This window comes from Pavona decussata, unplaced genomic scaffold (genome assembly GCF_977016875.1).
Source record: "Pavona decussata unplaced genomic scaffold, jaPavDecu1.1 SCAFFOLD_106, whole genome shotgun sequence".
Lineage (NCBI taxonomy): Eukaryota > Metazoa > Cnidaria > Anthozoa > Scleractinia > Agariciidae > Pavona > Pavona decussata.
The window spans coordinates 1,642,194-1,661,644 of record NW_028145520.1 but is presented as its reverse complement, the minus strand read 5'-3'; the positions used below and the strand labels follow the sequence as shown (position 1 = coordinate 1,661,644).

Genomic DNA, 19,451 nt, shown 5'->3' with positions numbered 1-19,451 from the left:
TAGAAAAAGTCAACCTAGATAATACAATGAGACAAGAACTAAATACTACAGTACTACCTTTAGTCAGCCAAATTGTATTGGTGAAACTTAATAGATGACGTTTATCTATTGCCAGGGAATTCCCCTCATGGTAAAGTCAGTTGCGATTGAAGGTCACCGGCAAAAAAATTAAAAAGAAATACTAGGGATAAAAATCTATTTTTTCACCTTTTTTGACTCTGTTTGGCGGTGTAGATCACGCTGTGTATTTGTCCTCAAGTCAGCAATGTACTCCTTTACGTATAGTGTCAAATAAAACTCACAGCCATGGTCTACTTTAACTTGGTCAGGTAGACAATCCTCAATGACAGCCTTCCTAATATATATGAGAGATAAAATATATTGCACAAAATGAATAAACATTCAGGGACACCACAGTCTAGGGGGTGATTTTTTCCCTTCCTTTCTACAGGTAGCAACAGCGAAAAACATGAGAGAATGTTCTACTGTCCATTCCACTTCAACATTTTGTATATTGGCACTTAATTCCAGATTCTTTTCATGAAACAACTGGAGAGCTCTCTCCTCCACCCTGGATAAGTGCTAGTTGACCTTAGGGTTACCTTTCTCCCAGCATTACCCACGTCAACACCTGAGTGTCGAACATGACATTTTGCCGAGACCAAGTCTTGAACCACCCATCCTCTGATCGAAAAGCCCCAGACGCCAACCACTATAGTACACCACCATGGGGCTACTACATTTTCTCTTACTGAATATAATGAAAGTTACAGAGTTACAGAGAAGTGTGTTGCCACTTCAAGAAAGCTTGCAACACCTGTAAACATCATTGTAAATTATCACATTATTCTTGACTGGCATACAAGCAAAAGATGGAATATATCTGGAGAAGCCGTCTATGGCACAAACAGGAACTACACCATATGCTGCAAGTTTCTCGTTTTGGTCCATATGCAATTTATGCCCATGGTAGTCAGCAGTATATGGCTCCGGATTTAGTTGCTCTTCAGTTCCCCTTTGATGACGATGGTGATAATAAGGAGCAACACGAGCCAGTGATTTGCCTATACGACTTTCAGATGCAAATGATCTGTTAACTTTCTGATCAATGTAGCCTTTCATCATCTTTCATCCAAACACAGGCCCACTCTACAACAATTTCACTCACCGTTTTAATGACTTCAATCATTACCATCTGGTTGGACAAGTTAAGCCGAGTGAAGTAAAGCTTTAGTTTATATTCAAGTTAAGTTAAGTTTAAGCTTATGCTCATCTACCCATGACCTTGCTTTGCTCTTATGAGGCGTTAATAAACGCTGGATACATAGATAGATAAGTTGCCTTTATTCACACACGATATGTATGAAGCTGAAAGCTTGTGGGGTCGTGTACAATACATTTCTTCCAGATATGTGACCGTGCATGGGAAAACGTACCTTAACGCTTATCCGTTAAACGGGCAAAAGCGTTAAGCATCCGTTAGAAAGTTTTCTTAAGAACGTTAGAGGCGTAAGCCCAACCGTTAGACGTAAGCATTGGGCCGTTAAAACGGATAGTGCAGCCGTTAGCAAAAGACATGCATCCGTTAGCCGTTAGCACCAGACCGTTAGACTGGACAGCATAACCGTTAGCAAACAATCTGTATCCGTTAGCACGGTTAGAGAAGCCGTTAGGATCCGCTAGAATAAACCAGCACCCGTTAAACGGGTAATGTTTCCATTAGAATGGCATGACACGCGTTGATGTAGAACGTGGTCGCCTAAACACAGTGTGAAACGAGAGCCTAACGGAGGGTAGCTGTTGTAGTTGGCTTCCATTTAGTTCAAAACGCGGGAACTATCTTTATCGCCAAAATCAGACAGTTTAGTAAACCAGGGACAGAAGATATCGTAGCTCCGGATCCATGAAATTAAGTCACAAAAATAAATTACGACCCAGAATAAAATCAGTAAATTCAACAGACTTCTCTCCTCCAGCGCGCTTCGGTTCTAATTTGCATATTTGTTGACTTACCATGAACTTTCCCCTCACTCTACCTCAAGCATTTACTGTCGTCGGCCGCAAAATGTAATCGTTCAGTTGACTTTAAAGATGCAAGGCAATTCCGTTGGTTAAGGGCTTGGGGTAAAGTAGGAAACTTCAACTTTGCAAAATTTCATTCAGGTCCAGTGTGAGCGATAAGATCGATTACCCGGAACAAACGTTAACACTGCGAGTCTACTGAGTACTGCAAATTAACGCTTGACGCAGTTCTATATTCAGTACGTTCGCTTGGATAAAGCCAAAATACCATCTTTTACAAGATTTAAAGCTTCTACTAACGTTATAAAATACTGACAGAAGCCGTCGTTCAGGCGGGAAAGGAATTGCCACGCTGAAAACACTGACAAGATTTTGGTCACGTGCTAGGCAATCAAATTCCTTCACATGTATCAAGTTACATTCGGCAGGTTTGACAGAGTGTGGGTTCAAAAATTTGCATAAAGTTGTTTACATTTTCCAAGATGTGAGAAACGGCCATATTCTGGCGGGAAGTTTGATGAATATTTTGATAGCCTGTTGTCTTGTTGTCTCTGACTCTGAATCAGAAGAAACCAATTTTGAACAACATGTATGTGACAAAAACAACTTTATCTGATGAAACCAGCGCCAACAAAACGCCCGTCGCTTGGATACTCATGAATCCAAAGGTACCGCTTTTTGCATTCTGTCAAGAAATTGAAAGCATGATCTTTCGTGAATTCACAGCTGGATTAAACAGTTACTTTAAAATACTCCAGACAAAGTCATTGTGTAAAATAAGTAGAAACGACAAAACCATTTGAGTAAAACAATAAAAAATGTTCACCCCGACTGGCAAGTGAAATTGTTTACGCACTCGTTTAGTGACGTTTTTAATAGCCTCGGACTAACTTCTCATCTCACATGATAATCATCATCGAAGGACTTGAATTCTGCGTTTGTTTATCTCGATGAGGAAGTTTCTATCACTGAGTTTTGCTTTCATTGGAAATAGGTATACTTATGTTTGTCTCATCGACGACTGACGAAATCAGCACTTTGTGATTCTTTAAAAAAAAACGTGAGTGTAAGACTACTACTGGTTTGGCCTGATTATGTGTTTGTACCTGTAGCATCGGACTGACAGCTAAGCTATTCGTTCGCTAAAAGTCCTTAGTTGTTAAACGTCAAACAACCGTTAAACGGCTCCAGTCATCCGTTAGAACAAATTAGGCAACCGTTAGAACTTTCTCTTCATCTGTTAGGCAAACTTAGTTAGCCGTTAGAACAAAGCGTTAGCACGGACTGATCATCCGTTAGGCACAATTAGATAACCGTTAGAACATTAGGATAAAACGTTAGAATGCTGTGTAGGCCGTTAACTATCCGTTATCTATCTGTCCGTTAGCGACCGTTTAACGGATAAGCATTAAGGTACGTTTTCCCGTGCACGGTCACATATAATACAATTAAAATTCAGTTTTACAATACATTACAGTTAATTTATATATTAAATACAATTAAATGCATAAAGTAGTTATTGAGTTTCCACATAATGTAGAAAAGACGTTGGAAAACTACCACTGAAAGCCCTGAATAGACATTGGATAGCTTACCTCTGAAATAGCACTTCGTACGGCAACATCGATTGTCTCATCAGAAATAGGCATTTGCTTTTTGATCCCGTGCTGACTCCAAAATCTTTTTAGACTTCGAAGACTACAGCCTTTGCAATCAGGAAAATGACTCTTCATTTCCTCTAGGATTTCTCCATAACTTAAATTCTTCTTAACGAGAAGAAAGTGAACAAATTCTGGGTTGAGAATGTTATTTACTGCCGCCATTTTGAAATTCGGCGCCAAAACTATTGGTTTTCGTTGTCGTCCGGTCTTTGTTCCTTTCAGGCTTTCTCCGACTTAAATGTACTGGAAGTAAGAAACACTTGAAAAATTGAAATGTGGAAATTGGCATCCGAATTTCAATTTCCATTTTTCGTGAAAATTGGCATCAAATTTAAAATTTTTGTTCCGGTAGACTGAAAATTGAAATTTGATGTTTAATTTTCAATATTTGTTTTCTTAGAAATTGAAAAGTGAAAATCGAAGTTTAATTTTTGTTTTTCTAAATTGTCGAAAAACGGCCAGCACTCAAGTACACGCATTATCAACACGTGTCAAGTCCCCAAGAGAATCGTATATTACTTTCGCATGCTTTCGAATGCGGCAGTATGCTGTGGTCAGCGGACTAATCTAAAAGCTACCGCTGCTTGAATATAATGGAAGCCTTCAGCCTGAAACGCTCATGCTCTACACCTAGAAAAAGTGGTGAGGTGGAGGTTGTTCAAGGAAAAGGAATATGTTGAGCCTGAAACATGTAGTAAGTGTACATTATCAATAGGGCCCTTAAATGTCAGGTTTGCTCTTTTAATTATAAGTATTCTCCACAAAGGTATTTCAAGTGAATGGAGATCACCGGTAAATGGTGTTGATGCTAAAATCTCGTCCTCCTGCCTTCACTCTTTTTTTTGCAGAAATTATCTTTTACATATCAAGTCATTTAAAATGATAAACTTCATATACCTGTTTTTGGCATTGTTTGTATGCCTCCTTCAAGCCTACCACTAAGTTTCATGAGTCATTCAGTTAACATACGTTTCATGTATATATTTTTCATTGCAGTGAGTGTGAGCAATTTCACTGCAGCCTCATGTTCACTAGATGAAAGCATTAATCTTGCTGATAACAGTAATGATGACAACGACAACCACAACAAATGTTGCCAGACTGAAAATATGGTTTTAGCAGAGGAGTACTGCCAGAGTGATCTTGACATGGCTCGACTGGACAGACAACAGATCTACATGCAAGATATCACTGATGAGTTAGCAGTACAAGAGGGCAACTGCTATCCGTTCAGCTAACGGAGGATAGTTTCAGAGATAATGTTGATAAAACTAACTTTTACACTGGAATCCCCAAATGTAGTCTTTTAATCCGTGTCCTTAATCTTATTGCTCCCCACATTGAAAGAAACACCCAAAATGCACTTAGTTTCAGGAATTCCTGTTAGTTTTAATCAGATAAAAACTTAATTCCCCATTGCAGGATTTAGCTTATTGATTTAATATATCTGTAGCAACTGCACACAGAATATTTGACAGGTGGATACATGTAATGTCTGTTAGACTTAAATTTTTAATTCAGTGGCCAGAGCACGAGGAACTGCAAGCCACCATGCCCGTGGTTTTCCAACGCAACTTTGGCAAAAAAGTTGCAGTCATCATTGACTGGTTTACCAGAGGCAAAAAACAGCTGTCTGTAGAGGAGACAAGAAAAATTGCTAATGTAAGAATCCATGTAGAAAGAGTAATTGGTCTTGTACACAGAAAGTACACTATATTACAAGGAGTACTTCCTATTCAGCTAGTAACAGCTCAGCGAGGAGATGATTTGGCTCCAATAGACAAAATTGCAATAGTCCATTGCCCTTACTAATCTATCGGAGTCCATCGTACCTTTTGATTAAATATTTTAGACCTTTTCTAGCATAAAAATTTCCTGCACAAGAAAAAGGAAAAATAAGTGAGAGCCTATATGTTAAAATGAGCAAGCCATTACTTACACAGTATATTGAAGTTGCAAAAATTTAACAAAACAAACATTGATTTTATATATACTTACATTTATTATATACAGTACCTGTGAACAAACCTCATTGTTTATTTCCCTACACGGTTTATTTAACTTATTTGTTACCTTTATATTTGTTTTTAACCCTTAGAAACCCTGTAGAAATCACTTCTTTTTCTTCCCTTAATTCTTGAACATAGTTTTAACATTCTTCCTTTGTCATGTCTGCAAGCTGTTTCATGGGATTTGATGGTTCAGCCTTTCCAAAGTCAGTTTCCCATTTTTCTCCAAGAGACCTATTGTTGTGCTCCCACATAAGAACCTTATCAGAGTCCTATTCTGTACCTTCGCCAAGCTTTTGACGTTTATAATTTCGGGTTGCTAGAAGAAATGCGTCTGCTTTTTCTTCGTCCCATGTCCAACGTGATGATGCCATCTTGTCTTGACGTAAATTACGCATGCGCTACTCGATCCAGTCCACAACGAGTGGTTATTTTTCGTTTACATGATACTGTTGCGAGATTTCATACCGGAATGAAATTCTTGCTCCGGTACAACAACCGGGGTGAACTTGCGCCGGTATGACTCGTTCCAGTAGGACATTTTCAATTGGTATCATGTAAACGAATATAGAGTGACGAGAGGGAACCAGGGTGAGCTTGCGCCAGTACGAAAGTCGCCCTGGTACCATGTAAACACCCCCTAAATTCTTGTTCAGAAGAGTTCTAAAGAATACGGAAATGTCAGGAGTAATACAGTGGCTTATGTCAATTGGAATACCAGGAATAGAAAAATTGACGGATGAATTTGAATCCTGGGGATTTTTGACTGGCAAATCCTTAAATCCTTCAACACTCTAAAGTGTGATTCTTCTTGTCTTCTCGTCTTAAGAATAACTACTGTTCTACGAAGAATTTAAGTTCTTCATATAAGACAAATTCTTTATAGCAAAAGGGTGTTTCTTTTTCCAAGAAACATACATTGTGCCGTTATTTCCGAGAATTTATATTCTTCTGAAAAGAAAAATACTAAGTGTGATTCTTCGTGTGTTCTTTTCTTAAGAATGACTATTTTTCTACAAAGAACTTAGGTTCTTAACATAAGAGGAACAGTTGAAATCAAATGCACTGGCTTTTTGTCTTTCCATGAGCCAGCCGTAAGATCTCCCTTCTGTCTGAACAGGGAAAGACCTCTTGGTAAGTTTTTGACAAGAGGGAGCTTGTGGTTCATTATTTTCTTTGGTAGGTCCTTCCAGTTTGGTCGGACAGCTCCACAAGCTTGAATTCCATGTTCCCTCAAAGTAAAAAAAAAGATCAGGGCCTTTATCCTGAAGAGGGTTTGTAAGGCGAACAACAACATTCTTTGTTTGGTTCTGCTCCGCCTCCCCTTTGCGGCCTGTGTAGACTTCAAACTTCCAGATGTAACCAGATTTGGATTCCGCCAGGGTAAACAATTTGAAACCAAACCGTATGGGCTTAAAACTGTCTGAAGAACTTTCTTCCCTTGAATTTTACCATAGTTTCATCGATAAAAATCTCTCTGGAAAGGGTATAATTTTGTTGAAACTGGTGACAAGCTCCTCGATAACCGACCTTATCTTGAACAGTCCGTCACGTTCTTCCTCCCGTGGCAAAACAGAGTTATTGTCAACGAAATGTAAAAATCGCAAAATGCTTTAAAATCGTTGCCGTGGCATCATTTTTCCAAAGGCAGGAGTCGATGTCAGTAAATTCGTCTCCCAATAGGCCGAGATGGATGGTTTTTGCTCTAATCCCATTGCAAAATACAACCGCAGCCACGTGCGAAACTCTTCGATGGACAATTCCCTCCACTGCAGGTCCTTGCCAAGACGCTGTTGTTCCTGACGAGTGTATCTGTTTGTTTCGTGGACAATCAAACGATACAAACGTTCGGTGAAAAATAACTCAAAGAAGTCGAACGCTTTCTTGTCGGTGAGTAAATTTCTAACCGGACCAGTTCTCTGATCAAAGCGAAGTTCAGTCTGTGGAGTCAGAATCTCGCTCCAAACTAGTTCTTCATCATCAGCTGATTCACTTCCGCTGTCTTCTTCATCGCTGTCATCGTGAAGAAAAAAGTTAGCATCTGCCTCAGTGTCTGATTCTCGGTCAAGGTCGCCACATGTATAAAATTTTAGCTCCTTTTATTGAAGACCTAAAAAGGCTTGGACATGATACTGGTGTTGACTGTAAGGTTCATGGTGGAGTTGTGCACCTACGAGGTGCATTGCTGGCCGTTATAGCAGACACCCCAGCCAGCCAGTTACTAGGAGGACACAAGGAGTTGGTTGGCAGGGCAAAAAGGAAGTGTTGTCATTGCATGACAGACTTTGATGAAATGCAACAGAATTTTGTGGAAGAAGACTTTCTGTTACGATCTAAAGAACTTCATGACTACCATCTTAGCAATATCGAGCAAAGTGAAGACCTCTACCAACATTTGGCATTAACAAGAGGAGCATACTTCTGGATGCTCCCTATTTTGATGTGACTGAACACTTACCTCAAGATGTGATGCACGTAATTCTTGAGGGATCCTTGTCAAGGACATTATATTTTGTTGTTCATTACTTTTTAAATAACAAGATTTGCTCTTGAATGAAATCAACACCTTTATTTTAAACTTTCCATATGGGTACTCAGAATTAAAAGATAAGCCAGTAGCAATAACTGTTGAAGACCTGAAAACCCCTTCAGACAACCTTGGGCAAACCGCAGCCCAAATATGGCTTCTAAGTCGTGTATTTGCTTTTTTGGGGGAGGAGTATGCCCACCTTTGCCCAGATGTATGGAGGGTGTTCATGACAAGCCTAGAAATAACTGCTATTTGTTTGAGTAGAAAAATAAGTATTAATATTCTTGGTTACCTTAAGGGCTCAAACTTTGCTATTTCTATTAATTAACTTTCAGTATTTTGTTTGCCTTGAGAATAAGTTACTTGATCATGATCAGTGGTTATTTGCAAAGCAGCACAAAATGCACACTGATGTCAATTAAGTAAATCTACCCATTATCTACAGGATTTCAGTGCACTTTATGACATCTTTGGTAGCTGGTCTCCTTCACAGCAGGAAGTTCTGGAATTCCCCAAAAAAGTATGTATACCATGCATGTCTAGTAATTGCAATTATTAAAAACACTTGCATGTATATATACACAAGCACTGAAATGTATGCAAATACATGAAGATTAACCTGAGTCAATATATACATGACAGAAATATGTTTCATTGTTCATGTACATGTAAACTTAGACAATGTGTTATTTGCTCTCAAAAAGGTTAAAAAAATTTTAATTTACATTTTCACAAGCAAGATTGGGCTCCTTTGCTCACATCAATGCGTGGACCTGGGTGCGCATAAAACAAGCCAATAACGCCATACATGCATGTCATGCTTTGCCATCTACCTGGATTATTACAAGACCTAGGGTCTGTTAAAATGTTTACTGGGCAAGGTAAAAAATGTAATAGTACTATGTTTTCAGAATAACAATACATAGCCTATATATAGAACTTAAACAATTTTAACTTCAAAAATTTAATATTTATATTTAGTTTAGAGATGGCATAATAATCATGCTGCCTTTTTTGTTCAATTTCTTTGAAATACGTTGGTCGACTGCCATTGGGTAACATCATGTTACCCAGTGGTGGTTGACCAAAGTACAGTATACACAATTTTTTTGCACACAAAGTCAAAGCATTCATAACTTTGCTTTTTAAATTTTGTTTCGGTCAGGAGTCGAAAAGAAAAATGACGACATGAGACGTTATTTTCATCGAAAATGCAACCGCTGGGACAGCTGCAGACAAATTCTGTTGGTGGAGAAAAGAGAAAAAGCGCTGGAGGACTTCTCCCGAAAGAAAAGGCCCTATGACAAGAGAGACCAAACCTACTGGTTTGATGGTGGAAAAAAGTGCCATTGCAAAAACAAATTGTGAAAGAAATGTCAGCCTCCACATCAACAAGTAGTATACCTACTGATGGAGAGCAGGCAATTGCATGGTTGAGTACTCTTACTCATCATATAAAATGAAATATTATTAAAATTACTGAACTAAAGATATTAGATTTCCAGCCTTTTTTAACTTAAAATTGGCACACTTGTAAAAAGGTTCTTTTACCTGTACTAGATGAAAGATACCAATCATCAGCCTCAAACTTTCAATTCATGCTAATAGAACTACAATGTTGTGTAAAAATGAGAAGAATCACTTTTTCCTGTTGTTTTTGTTATTCTGTTCAGGCTGGGGTCCAGTTTTTACTCCACGCACGAGACGTATTTCAAAAGGCCATTTCTTGGATACATGTATTTCCCTTGTTTATTCCTTTAAAGGGACTATGTCAGCTGGGGGACATGCGCAGTAGAGTCTGGTTGAGACTAATTTGCATATAACTGTTCGAGGTATTATTGTTTGTCCACCATTGCGTCCGTGGTGTCAATCGCACTTCTCACGCGCAGAGATACGTCTTCACGTGCCTGCTTTGCCAAGCTTATGGAAACAGACTGTGCTGTCATTGAAAGTACATCACATGAGTTAAGTTTAACCGCTTGATTCGCATTTAAAGTGCTGTTTGATGTAAATTATCGGTCAGCTTACTTTGCCAATACAGTGATAAATAGTGACTTACGTGTGACTTTCTCCTTACAATTGCAAAACTACTTGTACGCGAAAAACTACGTCCAAAACCTGCGGTTGCCCCTGCAAAACTGCGAACGTACACTGCACAAGACTAATTTATTTAATTGTGGCACGAAGAAAGAGTCGGCTTGTCAAAACAGCGAGAGCAGTATTTGTATTCATGTCTGATTTACACTCATCATCTGTCAATGCATTCACAGTGATATCTAGGTCAAGGTCAGTAACTATCCAGGCAAATCCTTCGATGTCTTCGATTCCAAACTTTATGTTTTGTGCCGTTGCTGTCGTATATTCTTTTTCAGCCGCCGCCAGAGCGACGGCCGCCGCGAGTACACATCGCAAATCCATGTTAGTAGAGCTCCAAGAGCAAACGATTTCAGAAATATTGCAACAAACAGCTTCTGTAACTACTGAGGAACGTTTGAAAGTAGCAATTTTAGCTAACTTTCTGGAGATGAACGCGATTCAGGCAGATGAAAAGGGCTTCAGCTTCCTGAACTCTCCGACGGTATTTGAAAAAGTTGGGCCAACGATTTCAAAGTGGTTCTAACAACGCACTGACTCTACTGCGCATGTCCCCCTGCTGACATAGTCCCTTTAAGTTAACTTGTTTCCCACCAGTTTTGAACTGAGACAACATTTTAGTTTATCAAAATACACTGAAATTGAGTCTTCATTTCGATCAAATTCACACATGACACCGTTGTTCGAAGAGAATACTCAGTACATCTATTTGAAAGCTTTTCTATCCACTTTAAGCAAGGATTGAAATAATTTTTACAAACCATTATTTACAACAGTTCAGAGGTGATAAATGGACACGACACTTTTTGTTTCTTCATTATAACATTACAAAATGAAAGGGTACAGAAATGGATTGAGAAATTGTCAATTTTATTTGTTAACGATCACAATGAAGACAAAAATTAGTCCGATGCCGCTCTACTGAAGAATATCCCAGTGAATGCAATGCATTGAAATGAGTCCCACTTGCTCTGACGTTGTTTTTTTTCATGCAGACATGTGAGTAATCAACCAAACAAAAATTATGTTTCTTTAGTTTTATTTGATGGTTGTCTTCAATATGATCGGTTAACAAATGAAATGGACAACTTCTCAATCCATTTCCGTGTTAGTTCCTTGCCATCTGCACAATATAATTTGCTAGAGCGGGCAAGGAACAAACGCACAGCAATGGGAAAGAGAATTAAACGCTGGTCCCCTCTCTCTGTAACAAACGCAGTGCTCCAGCCTCTGTGAAAGTAGGTAGGGTGGAAATCACTTTTTTCGAGCCATATTTTGGTGTTCAGGAATAACTTCTTTTGGATGACCCTTCGAAGGACAGCATGCCTCATTTCCATAATCGATCTGGTGGCGAGAGGCTCACATAATTCACTGGAAATAGTAAGAGAACCAGCGAAGCTAAGCGACTATGTCAGGATTTGAACTGTTCTCTTTGCAAGACACATTGAGACTTTGACAGCGCATTTCATGTTGCTGCCAATTGACTGTGAACACTATAGTTCAAAGTTGTTGTTGTTATTTTTTTTTTCCTACCACTTATTACTCGCCATTTCTAGGTTATTAGGAAAATTTTGTTTAAAAAAGAAAAAAAAAATGGGGAGGATGTTACAATATTGTTATTGCGTGACACTGTCACAGCCTCGTGGCATGCCTACGTCACAGTCTCGTTTTCAATAAAAACTTACTTGTTGAACCGCCATCTTGAATGTGAGCTAATCTTCTTCTCTCATCGTCTGTTCGTCCGCTAAGGAAGACTACGCGTTCAACTTGTTACACAAGTCAGTCCTGCTAATGGTCCCTACTGGCTGATACTTGCATCTAGTACTATCAAAAACCATGCATACCATGGCAAAAGTATGTATGGGCTGCAGGGCTTTGCACTGACTGTGGCATTATTATTGTCTTTCTGCACTCAAATGAAACGTTTACTGTAGAATGTTTAAGTTGTTTGACGTCCCATTCCATGCAACAAATTTCGGAGTCACAAGGATGTTTACACATCATTGGCTGGTACACAAATGAGCAGCATGGTATTGTAGTTTGTACAGCATGTTATTGTAGTTTCTAATACCTTCTTATCAAAAATTCTTAGACACCATGGTGGGGTTGTTCAAAGCTGAGTTAAGATAACCCAGGATACATGGAAAAATGAAATTAAGATATAAAGCTTGATATGCAAATTCATCAAAAGTTGTCTTGTCTACAACAACTTTGTAGCTAATCAATTCCCTTGGGTAATTGTTGTGTGTGCTCTAAAAAGAAGAGAGGAAGTTAACGGAGAAAATGCTTTTTAACAAAAGAAAAAGAACCCTGGTTGAAATTTTTAACAAAGGTTAGCAGTTAATTGGCCTTCCAACAATTGGGCCCAGGATAATGGACTGAAGCTACTGTCTTTGCCTTCATGTAGTTTACAGCTTCTTAATGGACTTCATTCAATGAACAAAAATTAATGTGTAGTATCTTCCTATCACACCATGACACCTCTGCACCTTAATGAATTTTGAATGAGGTGATAGAAAAATTTAGTACCACAAAGGTATATTACTAAACCTGTCTGTTTGATGTTAATGCAACACACAAATGGTCATTACGTAATATTAGACTTGTGATTGTCTCTGCATAGTTGTTCAGTCTGAAATAACATTGGCTTTATTGAGTTATTATTATTATTATTATTATTATTATTATTATTATTATTATTATTATTATTTTGTGAAAAGGCAAAGAAATATTATAAATTCAGTTTATTGAGCAGCAGCCTGACTGAGAAGGTGGTTGTGGATTGGCTAATAACAATTAACATTGTGGTTGTGACATAACCATTTGCAGTGGTATTTAAATGCTAGTAGATGTCAAGATTTCGTTCGTTATTACAGGTGAAGTACCACTACACATAGATGACATTGGAGAACCACAGCCTGGTCCATCTAGACAAAGAACAGAGTAGGAAACCCTGCAACAACTAATTGAGATGTTTCCGGAGAAAAGTCGAGATGACTTGGCGCAAGCCCTCAGTCTTCACAGGAGTGTTAGTGCCATGTCTCTTTCTCTTACCAGTAATGTACCTGAAGATGATTTTAGCAGTGATGATGACAGCCTATTACATCCTCCTTTCCGCCCTTCAAACGGCAAAATAGGTTCCTCAAAGTCATTGTTAAACGAGCTTGGGAAGAATATGAGTCAAGAGAGAATAAAAATAAAAATTGAGGAGGACATACTAAATGATGCAAATGGCTCAAGTTATTCCATGTGAAAGCAAGCCATAAGATGACATAAGTCATTACGAGTTAACGACAAACTGCTGGAGAGTGCAAATAAGGAAAATGACTCTCAGAGCTTAACCAAAAAATGACACTTGTAACACACATCGCTCTACATGACATTTTCCTGCTGTGTGGCATGGATTATTTATTAATCCCAACTCCAAAATTAGGAATGTTGTGGTTTGTACTCGTAACCAGACTATCATTCATTGTCAAAGTCCTGATTATGCATGGCAATAATTCTCTACCTCACACCCTTCAATTTCCTACTGTACAACACCAAACGACCACATGCTATTTACTGATTGTGTTCTTTGTTTTTGTTGTTGCTCAGGAAAGAAGTTCTTTAGAGGATGCGGCTGATCAATTTCGAAGAGTGAAAAGAGGTGGAATGCATTACATAAGCACTGGGTTGAAATCATGGACGAACTTTATACTTCTTTCCTATCATAAGACTATCTGCGAGTACACAAAATTTGTGCTGCAACGTGGCAGATGAGGATTTGCCTGGCCTAGAGGACAACGAGACGTTCTGGGAGAATATCTTCAAGAAGAAGATGGCTGAACGTCAATTGCATGAGATTGAAATGTTGTGTTCACGAAAGAGAAAAAATACTGAAAAGAACTCAACACAAGTTATTCAAGGCTAAGAAGAAGAAAAAAAACACCGTAATCCATCTTTGGTGTCTTCATCCTCGTCCTTGTCTCGATCTCCACAAAAAAGACCAAAGACCTTAGCAGTATGTAAACCAAAGCCATCTTCATTATCGATGCCACACACCGACAAGTTGAAGCAGAAGGAAGTCTCAAATACTCGACACTGTCTATTCAAGCAGAGCGGAAGGACAAGGAAACAAGCGTCACCTAAAACAACACTGGGGAAATGTAAGTCTCCATTGACGCCCACAATACAGGTGCCCTTTAGTGACGTGTTCTCTATTGGTTGCCCAAGAGAACAATTACTGGCAGCTAAACTCCCCAGTAGACTGCAGCACAACAGTACTTCAAAATAGGTTGTTGAGAGTTACTAAAGGGAACGCAGAGAGAGCTGAAAGGGCAAAGAAACACTAGAAACTTGTGGTTGAACGACAAGAACGCGAAGTGGCAGAGAAACGTCAAAAGCTCCTAGAAAGCAGCCTTCCTTCTATTCCTGTTGCTCAGATCGACTTTAGTCAGCCACGAAACAAAGGGAATGAGGAGGCCTTTTCTTCTGATCTGGCCCCCATAGCAGTTAATGAAGGTGAAGAAATCGAACCGGAAACTGTTCAAGTCGACGCCCAGTGCCAAACCACCGAGTTTGACTACATGTTTCAAACAACGAAATATCAGGCCCCAAATAAGGATTTCTTTGACACTGACGATAAAATTCGCTTTTACACTGGGCTACCGTCTATGGAAGTACTAATGGTTGTTTTCGAGCATGTCTCCCCACATGTTACACGACAAATACAGTCGCTCAACAGATTTCAAGAGTTCATCATTATACTTATGAAACTAAGACTAAATGTACCGTTGCAGGATCTTGCATACCGGTTTGTTATTTCAATGTCAACAATTTCCAGAATATTTTCCCACTGGATTGTTTCGATGGACACAATGTTATTTCCCTTTGTGTACTGGCCAGACAGGGACCAACTATTGTGATCGACTGCTTTGAAGTGTTTATTGAGAGACCTTCAAACTTGCTAGCCAGGGCACAGACATTTTCAAGTTACAAACATCATTAACACAATCAAAATTCTTGTAGGCATAACACCACAAGGAACTATTTCATTTGTGTCTGAAGCCTGGGGAGGTCGTGTCTCAGATAAATTTTTAACTGAGAACTGTGGCTTCCTGGACAAACTGATTCTTGGAGACATGGTGATGGCCGATCAAGGATTCACCATCACTGAGAGTGTTGGACTGAGAAATGCTAAACTAGTTATACCAGCTTTCACAAAGGGCAAATCTCAGCTCAACCCAGTGGACGTGGAGCAGACGAGGCATTGCGAATGTGCGGATTCATGTTGAACGTGTTATTGGACTGCTTCGATGGAAGTTCACTATACTGGAAGGCACCTTGCCAACTGACTTTCTGATTAGTAATCATGAAAACTGACAGGCATACTGCATTAGTGGATCCTATGATAAGAGTTTGTGCAGCTCTTGTTAATTTTTTCCTCCAATTGTACCATTTGATTAGACCAACTTCACATTTATATACCTTTACCCTTTCACTCCCAAGAGTGCCAAATATCAAAATATCAAGAAAAACTCCAAATTCCATTTTCTACAATATTGGAAAGCAAATGGTATCATGCAAAAGTACTGCCGAAGAGGTTTCATTTGAAAAGTCACACCAAAGGATCTCGTCCACAGACTAAAAAGTTAGAACTTTAAAATTACAGGTCTCCATAATTGACTCTGGGAGTGAAAGGGTTAAGTGTTCTGATAAAGCCACCTGGGTGTTTAAATTGTTTCAGGGGATAGATAATATAATTTTAAGTTAATGTGACAACCATGAAAGGGAAATTGAAATAGTTTACAGCTTAGGCCTCTAAGAAAACAGATCTGTAATGCAATGGCCTCTGTGTTTACATCAAAAGGTCAGCACAATCTCGTGCATATGACATGCGGTGTCATTATAGGCTAATCACAATACAGCAAGCATGCATCGTCAATCAAGACGGTGGGCTTCATTCACATTCCTGGTGTACACTTCATAATTCTCTTAACCTTTCCAAACATGGGTCCAAACATTGTCTTGTCTGCATATTTGCAACATAATTATAGTACAGAATACAGATTTTATTCAAAGTAATTTATCGACCTTGTGAGTTTCTACATAGTGCCATCAATGTCACGAGAAATGATTACTACTTGTGCCATTATTTATTTTGGCTCACTTGTTATGTGATGTTAACCCCGGTAGAGGGTCTTTGTTCCCATCAAGACTTTGTTACAAATGTTATAAAATTTGTGAGGGGATGAAGTGCTCCAGCTATCTTGATAGACTCAGACCCCAGGATAGCTGTGTTAAGATGGTAACAATAAGTACATAGTTGGTTGATGATCAGTCTTTTCAAGAGGATGAGGACCTCTCAGGGCCTCGGGATTTGGACCACATGTGAGGCCAGGGCCTGGGAATTAGGACCCCACAGATCGGAATAAGGCCTCTCAGTGGCCTGGGGATGAGGACCCCATATGAGGCTTATCACTCTCGTTGCCAAGTTATCTGACCTGTATGATCCTTAAAGATGGACGTGTATCGGGAATTCGAGTACTTCATCCCCTACCCCTTTTTCCCACATATTCGTTGTCATGTGTTATTTCATGGGTTGGAAACATTAAAGAAAAATTATACGAAATTTCAAAATAGCGAAAATTTGTAAGAGATCTTCTTTTGAAAGGGGAGGGATGGCTTAATAAATTTCTTTTTCTAAAAAGGGGTGGCTTAATTAGAGGATTGGTATGATTTTGTAAAGGAAATATGTAAGCTCATTTATATCATGCCTCCGGCTACTAGATATTCTAAGTTTACAACAGTGTTCACTTCCTCTGCAAAAAAATGTTCACTTCCTCTGTAAAAAAATGTAATGACCTCTGCCCTTTTTAATGTCCATTCCCCTTTTACGTTTAGGTATAACATTTTCTTTGAATTTTGCTTTTCTTTTGCAAACAATGTTACATCTGTAATGGTATGACTTTGTGTTCTTCGGCAAAAGAAATACAGGTGTCCCACACTTACTGACATGTAGTGCATGGGTGGTAGGAGAAAATATTCATTCCCACCCCATGGAAGGTCGTTGGAAATTCCAAGAGGAAGGGGGTCTCAACCGCCAAAATTTATGAGGGAAAGTATGAACCTTTATTGGAAATTTCAGGGAGGGAAGGAGGGCTCAAAAGAAAAAGCCTTCCATGGGGGAGGTGTGGATATTATCTGGAACCACACAATGGCTGCTTAATATTTTATGTGAAGGCTTTGTCTGAATTGCTTTAAATTAATAAAGGCTGTTTTGCATCCAACACCTTGCCTACTTATTGTGTTGTATAATTTAGAGAAGGAAATGACCCTGAAAGTGATCCAGGCAATTCACTTAACAGCCAGAGCGAGGAAGAATGCTTGAAAGAAACTGCATCAGGAAGAAAGCTGGGAACTGTGACACGTACTTGCACTACGAATTATTATGAGGACCAATCTTCGATTAGCTACAGCTTGGTCGAGTTGTCGAGTTTGGTGAATTCATTTCAAGAGCTTCACAATTGTAAGAAAGGAAAGCTAGTCTTTAATGACAAACAGGGAAAACGCTATGGAAATAGCTCTTTAATTCATATTTAATGCAGAAAATGCAAGTGGCAAATGGTGGCAAATGGAAAGCCAAAAATGCATGTGGCAAACCGTCGTATGGTTTATTGTGCTTGTAAAATGGGTGTTGGACACGAAGCCATTTATGTTATGTGTGAAATTCTGAATATGCCACCACCTTGCCAGCCATCATCCTGGAATGAACACTCACAAGCACTGTATGAAGTACACAAAGAGGCTGTGAACATGGGGCATGAACTTTACCACAAAGAAAATCCAGACCTTACAGAAGATAACGTGAGAGAAATTGCTGTTTCTGTTGATGATACTTGGTTGAAACAAGGCTTTACAGCAAATTTTGGAGTAGGCTTTGTCATCTCTGTTGACACAGGACAAGTGTTGGACTATGGTCTTCACGAAAAAAAGAACAGTTTGGAGAGAGCTCTAAAGAATTTAGAACCAAATATGCATCCCACAGTTCTAATTGTACGGAAAAATCATACTGGATCTAGTCGAGCCATGGAAAAAGACATTGCAAGATGATTATGGAGTAATTCTCTTTCTTTCGATCTCCCATATAAATACATTGTCTGTGACAGTGACAGCAAGGCTTACAACAGTGTATGGGATGTTTATGGCTGCTGTGAAGATTGCAATGAGTGGGAGCGAATGATGACGGGATTGCAGTACGAGCAAAATGCTACAGGAGCATGATAAAAAAAACAAAGAGCCACGCAAGCTTCGCATTGTGTTCAAGCCTGAAACAACAGCGAATGTTGAAATGTTTGGTTGTAGTCGTGCTGCTGGTCAGGGCCTATGCCACCATGTTATTGGGTTACTATATACGTTGGTGCATTACCAGATGCTAGGAATGAAGTGTCCCACCAGTTATATTCTAAACCTCCAAACCTCAGGTAAAGATCCAAGTGTAACATTTGCAGTCTGTTCTCTGAGCATACAATAATGCTGTATCATTTTTGGTCATTTTCCTATTTAAGACTTCTTTTATCGCAGACCACTTATATGCGTCATTAACCTAAGAGTAAAATTAATGTAATTTGTAATATCTCAGCCCAGAGGTTTGGCTTTCTTTTAATATTTCACAAATATTTGATTTACAGACTAGGCATATCCTTAACAGAGTTCATGGTGTTAAACCTTACCCAGCAATGGATGTTATCATTCGGAAAGCATGCACCCAACTAAGCAGCCAGCTCAGGTGAAGAAAAAGAGAAAAGTTTCTGGTGTTACAGACACTGTGTACAAGCTTAAGAAAGACCCATGCTTATTACCAGCAAGCCATGGGCTGTATAGGTTTAACTGGCAGCACAAAGGACAATCGTCATGTGACGAGAAAGTAGCTTAGAAAATCAAGGAAACAGGGATTTAATCGTGACGTTATCAGCGGTAATAAAAGGTTACTTAAGTTGCTTATTGCAAAAAAAATATATATTCTTTTAGGGTGGAGCATGCATGACTCCGGCGTGGTCGGACGTGTCCTTTAGGCGGAGACTTCAAATCCCTCCTCAAAAGAAATTTAGGCTAACAAATGCACTCTAAATGCTAGGACCTTTAGTAATAAGT

At 39.1% G+C, this 19,451-nt stretch overlaps 1 long non-coding RNA gene and 2 pseudogenes across 3 annotated transcripts; 2 read left to right on the top strand and 1 right to left on the bottom strand.

Annotated features, from left to right (window-relative positions):
• Positions 1-228: 228 nt before the first annotated feature.
• Positions 229-3,998, bottom strand: LOC146471163 (uncharacterized). 3 transcript variants are annotated; one of them, XR_014866880.1, is made up of 3 exons: positions 3,618-3,998; positions 818-1,149; positions 229-355 (listed from the first exon to the last, which is right to left on the bottom strand). It is a non-coding gene; the product is annotated as an uncharacterized LOC146471163 (long non-coding RNA). The 3 variants fall into 3 exon arrangements; XR_014866882.1 differs by having other exon boundaries at positions 240-351; XR_014866881.1 differs by lacking the exon at positions 818-1,149 and having other exon boundaries at positions 240-355.
• Positions 3,999-5,174: 1,176 nt separating this feature from the next.
• Positions 5,175-15,680, top strand: LOC146471161 (uncharacterized; annotated as a pseudogene).
• LOC146471162 (uncharacterized) lies at positions 13,288-15,199 on the top strand (annotated as a pseudogene).
• Positions 15,681-19,451: the final 3,771 nt, after the last annotated feature.